Raw genomic sequence first — 18,443 nt, 5'->3', positions numbered from 1 at the left:
AGCTTGGATGCGGGGTTTGAAGGACAGGGCAGAGTCGAGGGTTACTCCGAGGCAGCGGATTGTCGGTACAGCGGAAAGAGTGATGTCATTTATTGTGATAGAATGATCAGGTGGGAAGGATATGCGAGATTGTGGAAAGATAATGAGTTCAGTTTTGTCCACATTGAGCTTGAGGTAGCGGGAGGAGAAGAAGGAGGATATGGCTGATAGACATGCTGGGATTCTGGACAGCAGAGAGGTGATGTCTGGGCCAGAGAGGTAGATCTGGGTGTCATCAGCGTACAGATGGTACTGGAAGCCATGGGATTTTATGAGCTGTCCCAGGCCAAGGGTATAGATTGAGAAGAGTAGGGGTCCTAGGACCGAGCCTTGAGGGACTCCAACAGAAAGGGGGCGGGGTGAGGAGGTAGCGTGGGAGTAGGAGACGCTAAATGTGCGGTTAGAAAGGTATGAGGAGATCCAGGATAGGGCAAGGTCTTTGACGCCAAAGGAAGAGAGGATCTGTAGTAGGAGGCAGTGGTCAACTGTATCGAAAGCAGAGGACAGATCAAGAAGAAGGAGTACAGAGAATTGTCTGTTAGCTTTGGCTGTGAGGAGGTCATTGGTGATTTTGGTAAGGGCAGTTTCGGTGGAATGGTGGGGGCGGAAGCCGGATTGTCGGTTGTCGAAGAGAGAGTTAGATGAAAAGTGGGAGGAAAGTTCGGCGTGAACGTGTTACTCAAGGAGTTTGGAGGCAAATGGGAGCAGCGATATGGGGCCATAGCTGGACAGGGCGGATGGGTTGAGGGATGGCTTTTTGAGGATGGGCGAGATTGTGGCATGTTTGAAGGCAGCAGGGAAGGTACCAGAGGATAGTGATAGGTTGAAGAGATGGGATGGGATGGGGTCGAGTGCAGGGGCGGAACTACCGCCCGTGCAGCCGGTTCATTGAACGGGGGCCCCGAGGGAGAGGGGGCCCCTCCAGCCTCCAGCAGGGCCGCCATCAGGGCATGTCTGCCCTGACTCCAGTGTGGGGCCCAGCCGGTAGGGGCCCCCTTGGAGCCCCGTTGGGGGCCCCCTCTTGTGAGTCTCTCTCCTCATGGGGCCCCCGGCCCCATGCCAAGCGCCGGGTCCGGGACATCTCAGCGCTGCGCTGCGCTCCTGCGGCAGCGCCTTCATGATTCCCCTGATTTCCGGTCATGTGACGGCGCCGTCACATGGCCGGAAGTCAGGAGAACCTAGTGTCAACGATTTGGACGAGCGCCAGGATTCTGCAGGGATCGCATGGGGGTAGGTATAACAAGTTTTGTTTTTTTCAAAATACAATTTACTAGGAGTGGGGGAAATGGGAGGTGTGTGTGTGTGTGTGTGTGAGATAAGAGATGCACATGGGGGGGGGAGATGATAAAAGATGCACATGGGGTGGGGGGAGATGATAAAAGATGCACATGGGGTGGGGGGGATGAGAGAGGTGCACATGTGGGGGGAGGGGGATGAGAGAGGTGCACGTGGGGGGAGGGGGATGATAAAAGATGCACATGGGGTGGGGGGGATGAGAGAGGTGCACATGTGGGGGGGGGATAAGAGATGCACATGGGGGGGAGATAAGAGATGCACATGGGGGGGAGATAAGAGATGCACATGGGGGGGGAGATAAGAGATGCACATGGGGGAGGGGGATAAGAGATGCACATGGGGGAGGGGGATAAGAGATGCACATGGGGGAGGGGGATAAGAGATGCACATGGGGGGGATGAGAGAGGTGCACATGTGGGGGAGGGGGATGAGAGATGTGCACATGTGGGGGGGATGAGAGATGCCCATGGGGGGGATGAGAGAGGGGCACATGGGGGGGAGGGGGATGAGAGAGGGGCACATGTGGGGGAGGGGGATGAGAGATGTGCACATGGGGGGTGGTGAGAGCTGCACATGTGGGGGAGGGGGATGAGAGGGGCACATGGGGGGTGGTGAGAGCTGCTCATGGGGGAATTGGGAGAAAATGAGCTGCACATGGGGGAATTAGGAGTAGGGGGATAATGAGCTGCACATAATGAATGTGGGGTGGGGGAGAGTAAATGATAAATGACGATGGGGTGGGGAGAGCACGGACATGATATAATGAATTGGGGCAGGGGGTGCATGTAAATAATGAATGCGGGGAGCAGGAAGTATAGAGTAGAGGTTCTAATTAAATTATATATTAAGTGCCTATTTACAGTTAATGGGGGCACCGTGGTGGATTACAATTTATATTTGGAATGGTAGGTTGCATAATAACTAACCATATATTGATGGTGGATGCACGTCTGTATTCAGCTGCGTAATGTAGAAGTTGGGGAATGTGCTCTAGATAACTGTGTTATTTTATGCAGAGACGAGTCCTGGCTGGAAGACGTGATGGCGGTCTGTGCTGGATGAAGGAGAAAAGCGTAGCTGAAGGACTTCACCTAGAGACGTCACCAGTGAGTCAGTGCATTACATGTACACTTACACTATATACTATGTACCGGGCTCCTGTGTATAATGTCACTGGTGATCACTGTATTACCTGTACACTATATACAGAGCTCCTGTGTATAATGTCACTGGTGATCACTGTATTACCTGTACACTGACAATATATACAGAGCTCCTGTGTATAATGTCACTGGTGATCACTGTATTACCTGTACACTGACAATATATACAGAGCTCCTGTGTATAATGTCACTGGTGATCCCTGTATTACCTGTACACTATATACAGAGCTCCTGTGTATAATGTCACTGGTGATCCCTGTATTACCTGTACACTATATACAGAGCTCCTGTGTATAATGTCACTGGTGATCACTGTATTACCTGTACACTGACACTATATACAGAGCTCCTGTGTATAATGTCACTGGTGATCACTAGATTACCTGGACACTTACATTATACATACCATGTATAGAGCTCCCGTGTATAATGACACTTATGGTAATATTAGTAATGTGGTGGTAATATTAGTAATGTGGTGGTAATATGTGGTCTGGTCATGGTGTCGCAGTTTTTCTCCCTTCTGTGTGGTATTATTCGGTCACTATGTTGTGGTAATATGTGGTCTGGTTATGGTGTGGCGGTATTCCCTGTATGTGGTATTATTGGTCATTTTAAAAAAAAATTTATATGACACATTCCCTTAAAGAAAACTAAATAAAAATATTTCTAAAAAGAGTATTGGATATTTTAAGAAAATTTTAATAGGTTAGAGTAGGGCCCGGCCAGAAGAGTCTACCTTATCGTGGTGGCGGCTTTAAAAATCTTTTGGCCAAAACAAAAGCTGTTGGCTATGTATGTGGCACCGTCACATGGCCGAACGTCAGGAGAGCCTGGTGGCAGCGACGTGGACGAGCGCCAAGATTCTGCAGGGATCGCATGGGGGTAAGTATAACAAGTTTTATTTTTCTTAAATACAATTAATTAACTAGGAGTGGGGGGGATGAGAGATGCACATGGGGGGGGATGAGAGATGCACATGGGGGGGGAGATGAGAGATGCACATGGGGGGGATGAGAGATGCACATGGGGGGGATGAGAGATGCACATGGGGGGGTGAGAGATGCACATGGGGGGGTGAGAGATGCACATGGGGGGGTGAGAGATGCACATGGGGGGGTGAGAGATGCACATGGGGGGTGAGAGATGCACATGGGGGGGTGAGAGATGCACATGGGGGGGTGAGAGATGCACATGGGGGGGTGAGAGATGCACATGGGGGGTGAGAGATGCACGGGGGGGATGAGAGATGCACATGGGGGGAGGATGAGAGATGCATCGGGGGGGTGAGCTGCACATGGGGGGGATGAGAGCTGCACATGGGGGGGTTATGTTTACATAACTTTGTTGCCTTATGAAGCGCAGGGGGGGGCCCCCAAAAATTTCTTGCACAGGGGCCCACTACAGTCTGTGTCCGCCCCTGGTCGAGTGCACATGTGGTGAGGTGTGATTTGGAGAGGAGACGAGTAAGGTCTCTTTCCATGAGGTTATGGAAATGGTGTGGAAAAAAAGGGGTTGTGGTGGTCGGACAGTAAAGACTTGCCGTGTTTGGTCAGTCTTGTTTTTGAAGTGTGTGGCAAACTCCTCGGCAGAGATGAGGGAGGTCGGAGGGGGCAGTGGAGGGCGGAGGAGAGAGTTAAAAGTGTTGAATAGCTGTTTGGGGTTGTAGGATAGGGAGGATATGAGGGTTGTGAAGTAGGCCTGTTTAGCAGAGGTGAGTGCTGATTTGAATGCGAGCGATGCTTGTTTGAATGCAGTGATGTCTTCTTGAGTATGTGTTTTCTTCCAACGCCGCTCCGCAACCCTGGACGTTTGTCGAAGCTGTTTAGTGAGGTTGTTGTGCCAGGGTTGCCTGTTGGCTCGTCGCGCTCTGCCATGCATAAGAGGGGCGACCGAGTCAATAGCTGATGCGAGAGTGGCATTGTAGAAAGCAGTGGCGCTGTCTGTGTCATGGAGTGAGGATATGGATGTCAGTGGTAGAACAGAGTCAGAGAGTGTGTGAGTGTCTAGATGTGCAAGGTTTCTGCAAGGGTGTGCTAGCTGCCGGACATGGGTGACAGGTGAGGAGGACAGGGATGAGAAGGTGAGTAGATGGTGGTCAGATAGGGGTAGGGGGGAGGTTGTGAGGTTAGATAGGGGGCAGAGTCGGGTGAAGATGAGGTCTAGTGTGTGTCCATCTGTGTGGGTGGCTGAGGAGGACCACTGATTAAGTCCAAAGGATGAAGTAAGCGACAGGAGTTTTGATGCTGCTGACTGGCGAGTGTCAGTGGGGATGTTGAAATCGCCCATGATGATTGTGGGAATGTCAACCGAGAGAAAGTAAAGAAGCCAGGTGGAGAATTGGTCGATAAAGGCAGTGATCGGGCCCGGGGGTCGGTATATGACAGCCACTTGGAGGTTGGAGGGAGAGTAAATGCGGACAGAGTGGACTTCAAAAGAAGGGAGAATAAGTGATGGAGCCATAAGTGGAGCCATAAGTGATGCTTTGTTTCAGACTAACATGTATCCAGCGGACATAAATATATTCATTGTTATGGCAGTTCAACATCTATTGCTTACCAATTATTTTAAGTTTGATATATCATATTACATTCAAGTACAAGTTTGTCCAATGGAAGCAAATTTTTCACCCTCACTGGCTAATGTAGCAGAGACGCCGTTCCCCTCACCGCCGCAGTCCCGGTCTGGCGTCTTCCTGTTCTTCTGCTGATGAGGCGCGCACTGCGCGCAGCTTCCCGGGCACTGTGCTTCGGGTTCCCTCTCTCTTAAAGGGGCCACACGCACCGTCCTAAAGAGTCCCTGGCCAATGGCCGGAGGACTGCCCCTATATTAAGCACCTCCTCCAAAATGGAGGTGCCTGTGCAAGGCTGTTGTTTGTGTGCTAACACTTTACTCAGCCCTCAGGTTCCTTGCCCGCCAGTCTGTCTAACAGTCCTACCCGCCAGTCTGTCTAACAGTCCTGCCTGCCAGTCTGTCTAACAGTCCCACCTGCCAGTCTGTCTATCAGCCATGCCTGCCAGCCTGCCTACCCGGAGCACCTGCCAGTTACCTGCCGTGCTCGCCAGCCTGCCTACCCGGAGCACCTGCCAGTTACCTGCTGTGCTCACCAGCCTGCCTACCTGGAGCACCTGCCAAATTACCTGCCGTGCCCGCCTGCCTGCCTACCTGGAGCACCTGCCAAGTTACCTGCCATACCCGCCTGCTCGTTTACTCGGAGTACCTGTCTGGCTATCCGCGGTACCCGCCTGCTTGTCTGCTCGGATCTTCCGCCGGCCAACCTGCCGTGCTTATCCGCTGTACCGGTCAGCTCCTGTCAGCTGACCCGTGCGAGTCACCTGCTCTCACACAGAGAGCTGGACGGATCAAGGATGAGCTAGTCGGCCGAGACATACCTCCCACCCTGGACGACCTGGTGTCTTTAGCTACCCGGATTGACATCCTCTTTCTGGAACGTGCTAAGGAGACGACCCGGGAGAGAAGACCTCCGTGTCTCGCTCCAACCTTCCAAAGGCCTGTCTCGCAACCAGCAATTCCCGGGTGTTTTCTCCAGAGCCAATGCAAATTGACCAAGACAAGATGGTCAAGTCTCGCCAGGAGACACGCCACGCCGAGGGCAGTTGCTTCTACTGTGGCAGTATACACTGTTTGCCGAATTATTAGACAAGTTGTATTTTAGAGGCTTATTTTTATTATTGATCAACAACTATGTTCTCAATCAACCCAAAAGACTCATAAATATCCAAGCTTAATATTTTTGGAAGTTGGAGTGTTTTTTTTTTTTAGATTTGGCTATCTTAGGAGGATATCTGTTTGTGCAGGTAACTATTACTGTGCAGAATTATTAGGCAACTTAATAAAAACCAAATATAATCCCACCTCACTTGTTTATTTTCACCAGGAAAACCAATATCAGTGCACAAAATTTAGAAATAAACATTTCTGACATGCAAAAACAAAATCCAAAAAAAATAGTGATCAATATAGCCACCTTTCTTTACGATGACACTCAACAGCCTTCCATCCATAGATTCTGTCAGTTGCTTGATCTGTTTTCGATCAACATTGCGTGCAGCAGTCACCACAGCCTCCCAGACACTGTTCCGAGAGGTGTACTGTTTTCCCTCCCTGTAGATCTCACATTTTATGATGGACCACAGGTTCTCTATGGGGTTCAGATCAGGTGAACAAGGGGGCCATGTCATTATTTTGTCTTCTTTTAGACCTTTACTGGCCAGCCACGCTGTGGAGTAGTTGGAGGCATGTGATGGGGCATTGTCCTGCATGAAAATCATGTTTTTCTTGAACGATGCCGACTTCTTCCTGTACCACTGCTTGAAGAAGTTGTCTTCCAGAAACTGGCAGTAGGTCTGGGAGTTGAGCTTCACTCCATCCTCAACCCGAAAAGGTCCCACAAGTTCATCTTTGATGATACCAGCCCATACCAGTACCCCACCTACACCTTGCTGGCGTCTGAGTCGGAGTGGAGCTCTCTGCCCTTTACTGATCCAGCCTCTGGCCCATCCATCTGGCCCATCAAGAGTCACTCTCATTTCATCAGTCCATAAAACCTTTGAAAGATCAGTCTTAAGATATTTCTTGGCCCATTCTTGACATTTTATCTTATGTTTCTTGTTCAAAAGTAGTCTTTTTTCAGCCTTCCTTACTGTGGCCATGTCCCTGAGTATCGCACACCTTGTGCTTTTTTATACTCCAGTAACGTTGCAGCTCTGAAATATGGCAAAACTGGTGGTGAATGGCATCTTGGCCGCTTCACGCTTGATTTTCCTCAATTCATGGGCAGTTATTTTGTGCCTTTTTTGGCCAACACGCTTCTTGCGACCCTGTTGGCTATTTGCCATGAAACGCTTGATTGTTCGGTGATCACGCTTCAAAAGTTTGGAAATTTCAAGACTGTTGCCTCCCTCTGCAAGACATCTCGCAATTTTGGACTTTTCAGAGCCCGTCAAATCTCTCTTCTGACCCATTTTGCCAAAGGAAAGGAAGTTGCCTAATAATTAAGCACACCTCATATAGGGTGTTGATGTCATTAGTCAACACCCCTCCTCATTACAGAGATGCACATCACCAGATTTACTTAATTGGTAGTTGGCTCTCAAGCCTATGCAGCTTGGAGTAGGACAACATGTATAAAAAATATCATGTGATCAAAATACTCATTTGCCTAATAATTCGGCACACAGTGTAGAGCATCTGATCCATTCCTGCTCGGAGAGACCGGAAAACTCCAGTGTCTAGGACCGCTCGGAGTGGTCGTCCTAGGCAAGAGTTCTTCCTCTCCGTCCTTGACTCTGTCCGTTTCTGTCACCAGTGGTGAGACCCACTTCTTTGAGACTGCCTTTCTGGATTCCGGAGCCGCAGGGAATCTCATTCAACAGGCCGTTGTGGAGCATTATCAGATTCCTACCATACGTCTGGCTGAACCTTTGGCGGTTTCCTCAGTGGATGGGAAGCTTCTTCCGGAAACCATCTTGCTGGTCACTGAGCCTGTAACTCTTCAGGTGGGAATGCTGCACTCGGAGAAGATCTCCTTTCATGTGCTGTCCGGTCTCTCTCATCCTCTCTTGCTTGGTCTGTCCTGGTTACAGAGACATGAGCCCGTCCTGAATTGGAAATCTGGTGAAGTGCTCCGTTGGGGTCAGGAATACCATGAATCTTGTCTGGTTCCCGTTCGTCATGCTCGACCCCCTGTCTACGCCGGCTAACCTACCTTGCCTGCCGGCACCCTACTGGTCCTACGTGGACGTCTTTGACAAAAAGGAGGCTGAGACTCTACCACCTCATAGGCCGTATGATTGACCCATCGACCTAATACCTGGTGCTTCACCTCCTCGTAGACGAATCTACCCCTTGTCGTTGGCCGAGACCCGTGCTATGTCTGAGTATATTGAGGAGAATCTTGATAGGGGATTTATCCGGAAATCCACCTCTCCGGCTGGAGCAGGATTCTTCTTCGTCAAGAAGAAAGATGGCTCGCTTCGTCCTTGAATTGACTATAGGGGTCTAAACCAGATTACCATAAAAAATAAGTACCCTCTGCCTCTCATCTCAGAGTTGTTTGACCGCCTAAAAGGCGCAAAGATCTTCACCAAGCTCGATCTTCGGGGGGCGTACAGTACAATCTGGTTTGGATTCGCCAGGGAGACGAGTGAAAGACAGCATTCAACACCCGGGACGGTCACAACGAATACCGTGTAATGCCCTTCGGTCTCTGTAATGCTCCAGCCATCTTCCAGGAGCTAGTTAACAACATCTTCCGAGATCTCCTGTATTCCTGCGTTGTGGTGTACCTGGACGACATCTTTGTGTTCTCCCCGGATCTGCCCTCAGACCGGAGGGATGTTCGTCAGGTTCTGCTGAGACTCCGGAAGAATCGCCTGTATGCTAAATACGAGAAATTCCTCTTTGAGCAGAACTCCTTGCCGTTTCTTGGTTACATCCTTTCTGAGACCGGTCTGCGGATGGATCCCGAGAAGGTGTCTGCTGTCTTAAAGTGGCCCCGACCGGAAGGATTGAAGGCGATTCAACGGTTTCTGGGTTTCACAAACTATTACCGCCTCTTCATTCCTCATTTTTCCTCCCGGACTGCTCCCATCTCTGCTTTCACCCGTAAAGAAGCAAATCCCAGGGAGTGATCTTCCGAAGTAGAGAAAGCCTTCGTCTCCCTAAAACAAGCCTTCTCCTCCGCTCCAGTGCTACACCGTCCGGATTGCAACAAGCAGTTCTTCCTGGAGGTTGATGCCTCCTCCTCCGGGGCCGGAACAGTGCTCACCCAGAAATCCTCGTCCGGGAGAATGGTAACCTGTGGCTTCTTCTCCAAGCTCTTCTCCTCGTCCGAGCGCAACTACTCCATAGGAGATCGAGAGCTGCTGGACATCAAATTAGCGCTGGAGGAGTGGCGTTACTTGCTGGAGGGGGCTCTGCACCCAGTGGTCATCTACACTGATCATAAAAACCTTGCTTATTTGCAGAATGTCCAAAGACTAAACTCGCGTCAGGCCAGATGGTCACTATTCTTCGCTCGATTCTGCTTTACTCTTCACTATCGCCCGGCAGACAAGAACATTAAAGCCGACGCACTATCCCATTCATTTTTGTCTACCAACCAGGAGAAGGAGCCTCTACATATCATTGACCCCTCCAAAATAATGACTGTTGCTCTGTTTGACCTGTCTCATCTACCTCCCTTTGCAGCGGTTCAGGATCGGAAGAAGGTTTTACTGTGGGGTCATTCGTCCAAACTGGCTGGTCACACTGGCCAGAGGAAGACATTTCTGCTCATTGCTCGACATTATTGGTGGCCCACCCTGCGCAAGGATGTTGTGGAATTTGTCGTGGCTTGTTCCTCTTGTGCCCGTAAAAAGATTCCTAGACACCTCCCAGCCGGCCGTCTTCTTCCTCTTCCCATGCCTTCCGCTCCGTGGCAACATGTTGCAATGGACTTTATCTTGGATCTCCTTGTTTCTGCCAGTTGTACTGTCATTTGGGTGGTCGCTGACTGCTTTTCTAAGATGGCCCACTTCATTCCCCTGCCTGGTCTTCCATCTGTATCGGTGCTGGCTAAGGACTTCATCCATCACATCTTCCGTCTTCACGGCCTACCCCTCCACATTGTCTCAGATCGCGAAGTTCAATTCACTTCGCACTTCTGGAGAGACACGTGCAAGCTGCTGGATGTCTTCTTGGATTTTTCTTTGGCCTATCATCCTCAGTCCAATGGCTAAGTGGAACACGTCAATCAAATCCTCACCAGTTTTCTTAGACACTTTGTCAACGCTCACCATAGCGATTGGGTTGAGCTCCTGCCCTGGGCCGAGTTTTCCTATAACAACCATGAGAGCGAGTCTTCTACTAAATCTCCGTTTTTTGTGGTCTACGGTCAACACCCCCGGATTCCGTTTCCTGTCTCCTCTTCAGTGGACAATCCTGCCGCGGAGTCTCTTGTCAGCGAATTTTCTGCAATTTGGGAAGACACTAGATCTGCGCTTCTTCAGTCCTCAGAGCGGATGAAGAAGCATGCTGATAAGAGACGTCTGGATCCGCCTCTATTCTGTCCAGGAGACAAGTTCTGGCTTTCTTCCAAATATGTTCATCTTAAGATACCATCATACAAGTTGGGTCCGCGGTTCATCGGTCCGTTCGAGGTTCTGAACCAAATTAATCCAGTGGCTCACAAGCTGAAACTCCCTGCCTCCTTACGGAATCCCAACTCCTTTCACGTGTTTGTCCTCAAACCCGTTGTCCTTAATTCTTTCTCTGACGATCCAGGTACCACCCCAGCTCCAGTCTCTGCTCAGGACGTCATTGAGGTAATAAACATTTTGGCCACCAAGAGGGTAAGAGGAAAGACTTTCTTTCTTGTGGATTGGAAGGGGTTTGGCCCTGAGGAGAGGTCTTGGGAGCCCAGGGAGAACATTCATGCCCCTCATCTTCTAGAAAAATTTCTTGTGGGCTTAAAGAAGAGGGGGCATAAAGGAGGCATACTGTAACATCGGCGCCTCTGCCTCTTGCCGGGCAGAGACGCGGTTCCCCTCACCGCCGCAGTCCCGGTCCGGCGTCTTCCTGTTCTCCTGCTGCTGAGGCACGCACTGTGTGCAGCTTCCCGGAACTGTACTTAGGGCGCGCGCGCTCCCTCCCTCTTAAAGGGGCTGCGCGCGCCGTCCAAAAGAGTCCCTGGCCAATGGCCGGAGGACTGCCCCTATATTAAGCACCTCATCCAAAATGGAGGTGCCTGTGCAAGGTTGTTGTTTGTGTGCTAACACTCTCCTCGGCCCTCAGGTTCCTTGCCCGCCAGTCTGTCTAGCTGTCCTGCCCGCCAATCTGTCTAACAGTCCTGCCTGCCAGTCTGTCTATCAGCCGTGCCCGCCAGCCTGCCTACCCGGAGCACCTGCCAGTTACCTGCCGTGCCAGCCAGCCTGCCTATCCGGAGCACCTGTCAGTTAACTGTTGTGCCTGCCAGCCTGCCTACCTTTGAGCACCAGCCAGATTACCTGCCATGCCCGCCTGCCTGCCTACCCGGAGCACCTGCCAAGTTACCTGCCATACCCGCCTGCTCGTTTACCCGGAGTACCTGTCTAGCTATCCGCTGTACCCGCCTTCTTGTCTACCCAGATCACCCGATGGCCTACCTGCCGTGCTTATCCGCTGTACCGGTCAGCTCCTGTCATCTGACCCATGGGAGTCACCTGCTCTCACACAAGATCGGCCCCAGAGTGGCACCTGGTTCACCTGGCTGGTCACTCCTTGGTTCACGGAGTTGACTAAGCCGCCGTGTGACCTGAGTTGGTCGGAGGAGGCACTTAGTTACGCCCCTCTGGTCCCTCCCTGCATCAAAGCACAGAGGTTCCACCACCTGGATCCGTAACAGCTAATAATTATATGGCTCAGAGGCCAAGGCAGTTTATACATAATTTTACAAATCCATATTTAGAACATTTTGTGTGGTGGGGGAGATACATCGATGACGTCATTATTATATGGCGAGGTTCCACCGATGTGTCCCCCCACACTCCTTTGTCTGACTTCATCAAATATCTGAATGATAATTGGGCAAACATTAGATTCACTTTTGAGGTTCATGGTGGAGAAGCTCCTTATTTAGATGTTGTTCTGATAGGTATTATAGAATCAGGCACTATTCACGCTACTCTATTTAGGAAACCAATAAGTGGCAATTCCGTTTTACATGCGGATAGTTGTCATCCTCCACATGTGATACGGAATTTGCCAATAGGTGAGTTGGTGCGGGCTAAAAGAATGTGTTCCACTGATCAAGCATTAATTAGAGAAAGCAAAAGGATTGAAAGGAGATTAAAAAACAGAGGTTACAAAAAATGGATGCTACAAAGGGCCAATACTTTGGTAAAGGAGAGAACTAGGGAGTCTCTGCTTGGTGATGAAAGCTGTGTACATAGAGTTAATGCACAGAATATATTTACATTTTCAACTACATATAGTGTGGATTATAATAACATTGTCGCACTAGTGCATACGTTTTTGCCCATTCTCTATCAGGATGAGGTTTTGGCTAAAATTTTGAAAAATGGCTATCGCTGTGTTCCCAAACGTGCCAGAACACTAGGTAATATTTTATCCCCAAGTCTTTTTGCTAGTATAGAAAAGAAAATCACATGGTTGACACAAAAAGGGTGTTATAAGTGTGGGGGAAGGAAATGCACTCTGTGTAGACATATGGAGAGAAAAAATTAATCTAGTAATAGCGTGACTGGTAAGAAGTTTGGGTATTTTATTCAAGCGTTTGTTAATTGCAACACTACACATCTGGTATATATGGCGACATGTGTGATGTGCTATAAGAACTACATAGGATGCACCGTGAGAACCCTTAAAAAAAAATTGGGGAGCACATTACAGCTGCCAAACCTGACAGTACTGCCAATCGATTGGGATTGTCTGGACTTTCCAAACATTTTTGTGAGAACCATAATGGAGATATCAGCTCACGAACAGTTAAAGGTATACAGAGAGTTAGGAAGCCGGCCCGAGGCGGAGATTGGGAACGTAGTTTGAGATGTTGTTAGGCTTACTGAATAATAGAGTTAGGCTGAGTGCCCACGTAGCGTTTTTCAAGCGTTTATGCTGCGGAATTTCCGCAGCATAAGCGCTTGTGAAACGCTAGGTAATCCGCCCCCCATGGTCCGCAAGGGGATTCCGCATGTTCTATGCACATGCTGTGGACTTTTCCGCAGCGTTTATGCTGCGTACAAAAATCCGCAGCATGTCATTTAATTTTGCGGAAGCGCAGCGGAACTCCCGCCATTGACTTACATTGAGACGCATAGAAACCGCGACTGTACATTTTTACAAGCGGCTTCTATGCGTCTCTGTGTGCAGATGGTACCCTGTTCTGGAGGAGAGGAGACTCTCATCCAGACCTGGGTACCATTGTACCTGTAAGAAAAGAATAAAATAACAAATAAAGTTTATATTCACCTGTCCGGCGGCTTCTCTCTGAATGCCGGCATCGCTTGAGGACCTGCGGTGACGTCACAGTCATGTGACCGCAGGCCCTTCACCGCTCTGTCTCGCGATATGCCGGCATCCAGGAACCAGACAGGAACGAGCGATGCAGCCACGCCGGGGCCTCGGGGGTGAGTATAGCTTTATTTGTTTTCATTTTTACGGTTCACACTATATAAATCCATGCTGTTTGCATGGATTTATACAGTGTGACCTAGTTGTCAAGCACTTTCCAAGTGATGCTATCACCTGGAAAGCGCTTGTCAATCTGCATGCGGAAACGCATGTGAATCCGCATGTGGATCCGCATGTATTCCGCATGTATTCTGCAGGAAAAACGCATGCACAATCTGCATGCGTTTTTTCTGCCAGGGAGATGCAGAAATGCTGCAGAAATTTTCTGCTTCATTTCTGTATCGTGGGCACATAGCCTTAGGGGTGAGATTCCCTTTAGGGCTTAATCACGGTGATATTAGTTATTTTTATTAAAAGATTATCAGAAAGGGAATTTTTTTAATTTTTTTTTGAGGGGGGATTGTTTTTTTTTGGGGGGGGGGGTTGTTGGGTTTATTTATTTATTTATTTTTTTATTATAAAAAATATGCTAATCTGCTACATTAAGAAAATGGAAAGGTTTTTCATAAACTTATTTTGTATAGATAAGGAGGCAATGGTCTAGGTAGGCATCACAATTCTTGGTAGGCTGTCTTAGATTCAAATTTCTAATGAATGTTAATTAAACATGTCAAGTAACAGGTGTACATGGTTTCACACATATTGGAATAGGTATATAAGGATGTTATTAGTATTGTTCATGTGCCTATGATTAAGAACTTTGTTTGAAACGTGTTAGGCGTTTAGGGGCTGTGTCTCCTTATGATATTTTATTCTTGACATGTAAATAAATTATTGAAGATTTTAAAGAAGAGACACCTGGTGCTGAAACTTTTTTTTTTTTTCTTTCCTTGTTACCATTTTATTAGGCCTGTCCTGCAAGGGAATAAGAGACAGAAAGTTCTCCTTGAAGCGTGGGTCTAGAAGTGTCACCAACCAGTAATGACTGTTACCCAAAATTTGGACAACGCGAGGGTCACGGGAAAGGCAGCGTAACATAAACTCAGCCATGTGTGCCCAACTGCTAACAGGCAAGACATCCATGTCCTCACCAAGAGGACTGACCATGCTCTCTTCCTCATCCTCCTCCTCCTCCCTGTCCTCAGACCATCCACAGTGAACAGACAGTATGACTGTTGTGCAGGTAGTACCGTCTATACCGCAGGAAACTAGCTCCTGTTCCTCCTCTTACTCATTGTCACCCAATCATGTTAGGATGAGATGAGGCTGGGCTGTGTGGAATCACCCTGTATGGTTCCTTCCTCCATCTCATCGTGCTCCGCCAGCAATGCATCCTCTTTAATTGTGAGCAGAGAGCATTTCAGAAGACAGAGAAGCGGGATGGTGACGCTAATTATGGTGTCATCGCCGCTCACCATCTTGGTGGAGTCCTCAAAGTTTTTTAGGATGGTACAGATGTCTGACATCCATGTCCACTCCTGAGGTTTTATGTGTGGAGTCTGACCTGAATACCGACGGCCTTGTTGATGCTGGTAGTCAACAACTGTCCTCTTATGCTCATAAATCATTCCCAACATCTGCAACATAGAGTTCCAACGCATGAGGACATCGCAGAACAGTCGATTAGCTGGAAGCTGCAAACGCTGCTGAAGCATGGCAAGGGCGGCGGAAGCTGTAGCTGACTTTCTAAAATGGCCACACACGCGGCGTACTTTGACAAGCAGATCCGGCAGATCCGGGTAGGATTTGAGAAACCGCTGAACCACGAGGTTAAGCACATGGGCCAGGCATGGTATGTGTGTGAGCTCTCCTCGCCTCAGAGCCACCACCAGGTTCCGGCCATTGTCACACACGACCATGCCTGGCTGTAGGTTCAGCAGTGTGAGCCACAGATCTGCCTGCTCTGTCAGAGCTGTCCACAACTCTTCAGCGTTGCTCGGTTTGTCACCTAAGCATATTAGTTTCAGCACAGCCTATTGCCACTTGGCTGGAGCAATGCTGCAGTGCTTCCAGCTTGCAACTGATGTGGTCATTTCGGAGATGGAGGCTGAAGAGGAGGAGGTGCAGGAGCTGTAGAATGTGGGGGCAACCCTGATTGACCCAGGGCCCGCAATCCTTGGCATCGGGAGGATGTTTTTCTTCCCAAGGTCCGACTGGGTCCCGGCTTCCACTATATTAATCCAGTGTGCCATCAGCGAGATGTATTGTCCTTGCCCCCAAGCACTTGTCCATGTGTCCGTGGTTAGGTGGACTTTCCCAGTAAATTCGTCGTTGAGGGCACCGCTAATGTTGTGGTACACTTGCTCGTTTAATGCGGGGACGGCACACCTGGAGAAATAGTGGCGGCTGGGGACCGAGTACCGAGGGATGACCGCCATCAGGTTGCGGAAAACTTCCGTCTCCATAAGCCTAAAAGGCAACATTTCGAGCGCAAGCATTCGCAAAATGTGTGAATTTAGTAGTGTGGCCTGTGGGGCGTTGGCTGCATATTTGCGCTTGCGTTCCAAGGACTGGGGTAGGGACAACTGAACGCTGCGCTGGGACAAGGACGTTGATGTGCTTGCTGATGGTGCTAGTTGAGAGTGTGCAACGACACGTGCAGGGCGGGAGGCATCTTGGCATGCACCATTGACAGGGGATTGGCGTGCACGCACAACAGCGGAAGAATCAGTGGTGTCACCCGCAGACGCTGTTTCTGGATCCTGGGGTTCGGCCCAATTAGTCGGGTGCTTTGCTGCCATATGCCTGATCATGCAGGTGGTGGTTAAGCTGCTAGTTTTGCTACCCCTGCTGATGCTGGCCTGCAGGTGGTTCAAATGGCCTTTTTGGGGTTATCTTCAGAGTCTTTAAAAAACAACCAGACTCGGGAAGACCTAACAGTTGTACTGGCAACTTCCGTTGTGTGGGCGTTACGGAGAATGCTTTCCTGCCTTGTGTCTGTGGCCACCACATTGCTTCTTCCTCCCTGTTGTGGTGCTACGCCTCCCTCTCCCTGCGTGCTGCTGTCCTCACTCTGTATGTCCCACTGCCAGGTTGGGTCAGTTACTATATCATCCACCACCTCGTCTTCCACTTCTGCACCTTGGTCCTCCTCCTGACTTTCTGGCAATAGTGTCTCATCATCATCATCCACCTCTTTCGACTGTAATTGCACTTTCCCACCGTTGCCTTTGTGTAACCATGGCTGCTCCAATATTTGGGCATCACTACACGTGTTCTCCTCTTGACTCGCTTGAAGCTGGCTGGGCGAGAGGTCCGAATCTACAAATGGAAAAGTGAACAGCTCTTCTGAGTGTCCAAGTGTGGGATTAGTTGTCTCCGGGCACTCGGCATGGTGGGAGAAAGGAGGATCAGGGTGAGGAATATGCGGTCCAGACTCACGGCTACTGTGACTTGACTGTGTTTAAAACAGGGTGGTGATGGTGGTGGCAAAGTGACTGGAAGCATTATCTGCTATCCAGCCAACAACCTTTTGACACTGCTCTGGGTTCAATAGTGGTGTACTGCAGTCCCCTAGTAATTGGGACAGGAAGGTCGAGCGACAAGATATGGGTATTTGTTGTGGCACAATTTCAGCTTGCCCACGGCCACGTCCTCGGCCTCTGCATGCTCCATCACCAACACGTCCACTTCCGCGTCCCTTGCCACGCACCTTGCCCATTTTAAATGGAGGACAATATTTTCCACGTTCATGAGAAATGGCTAATTTTGCAATGCTGTTATATGTGATATGTATGAAAGAGAGAAACCGGGGTTTTAAATAGCAGGCTTGTAATTTACTAATATTATTCTTCACAGAGACCTAGTGTGAATAGCTTGACCGACACACTGCAACAAAATGGAAGGCAGAAATGGCTGATTTTGGGACACTGTTATATGTGATATGTCTGACAGAGAACCACGGTTTTAAATAGCAGGCCTGTAATTTACTAATATTATTCTACACAGAGACCTAGTATAAATAGCTTGACCTACACACTGCCACAGAATGGAAAAGGAGGCCAATATTTTCCAGGTTCAGTTCAATTTTCTGGATTTTTATCGCTGAAATATGGAACAGATCTGGCTGTATTCTGCAGTGCTAAAAAGCAAATGGAGCAGAAAAATGGTGTACTCTGGATTGCTTTTTAAGCAAATAACTAGGATTAAAATAAAAAAAATTGCCCTGGCCCCTGATGTATGGGGCTATGTCTACAAATATCTGTAATTACAGCAGCAGCAGACAGGATGTTCAATGGACCCTCTTGCACTATATGCACTGTGACGCACCCCCTGGGCCGTGGGGTACCCGGTGCCGGGCCGGTAGATGCTGGGGGATGTCACAGTGGCGGTGACCCGGTCCGTGACCCAGGGCGGTCAATAAAAAGGGGTTATTGATAGGGGATTTATAGTGATTGTATAAAGTTCATGACGCCACCTGTGGTATGCGGCTAAGGGAGCCGCCGCTGCGGAGCAGGTCCTCTGGAGCTGATGTTACTGCAGCAGGGATGGTGTGGCTCTCCACAGATAGAGCTTAGCTCCAGGGCAGTGTAGATGTTATGGGTTATGCTGGGCGTTGTAGTGCAGGGGTTGATGGCACAGCAATAATCAGTCCACAACTTAATGGCGGTTTCCTCTTATCTTTACTGGTGGTGATTAGACAAGCCGGGACTAGGGTACTGGCTAGAAGTGGAAGTCCAGGCAGCCTGGAAGCAAGTAAAGAATCCTCCTTGCCAGGTGAATTGGAGGCCTTCCCTTTCCACTAAACTTTTTGGCCCTGCTGCTTGTAGCTGTGCGGTGGCCCTCGTCCCTGAGTGCAACGCTTCTGTGCTCACCCGTATGGCCTTCAGTGACCCACAGCCTCGGACTCCGGTATCCGGTTCTTCTGTGTCC

The 18,443-nt window shown here is 49.4% G+C and overlaps 1 long non-coding RNA gene across 1 annotated transcript in view; it reads left to right on the top strand.

Annotated features, from left to right (window-relative positions):
• The first annotated feature begins 1,001 nt into the window (after positions 1–1,001).
• Positions 1,002–18,443, top strand: part of LOC141160942 (uncharacterized) — a 203,437-nt gene continuing 185,995 nt past the window's right edge. Inside the window, exons 1-2 of the long non-coding RNA XR_012250586.1 lie at positions 1,002–1,269; positions 2,352–2,441. This is a non-coding gene — a long non-coding RNA (uncharacterized lncRNA). The remainder of the gene's footprint in view (positions 1,270–2,351; positions 2,442–18,443) is intronic.

The sequence above is a fragment of the Phyllobates terribilis genome, unplaced genomic scaffold, assembly GCF_046119375.1.
Source record: "Phyllobates terribilis strain yellow unplaced genomic scaffold, ASM4611937v1 Scaffold_9__5_contigs__length_417890890, whole genome shotgun sequence".
In the NCBI taxonomy this organism is placed as follows: domain Eukaryota; kingdom Metazoa; phylum Chordata; class Amphibia; order Anura; family Dendrobatidae; genus Phyllobates; species Phyllobates terribilis.
Note: the sequence above shows the minus strand (reverse complement) of the source record. Positions and strands in the feature narration are given on the sequence as shown.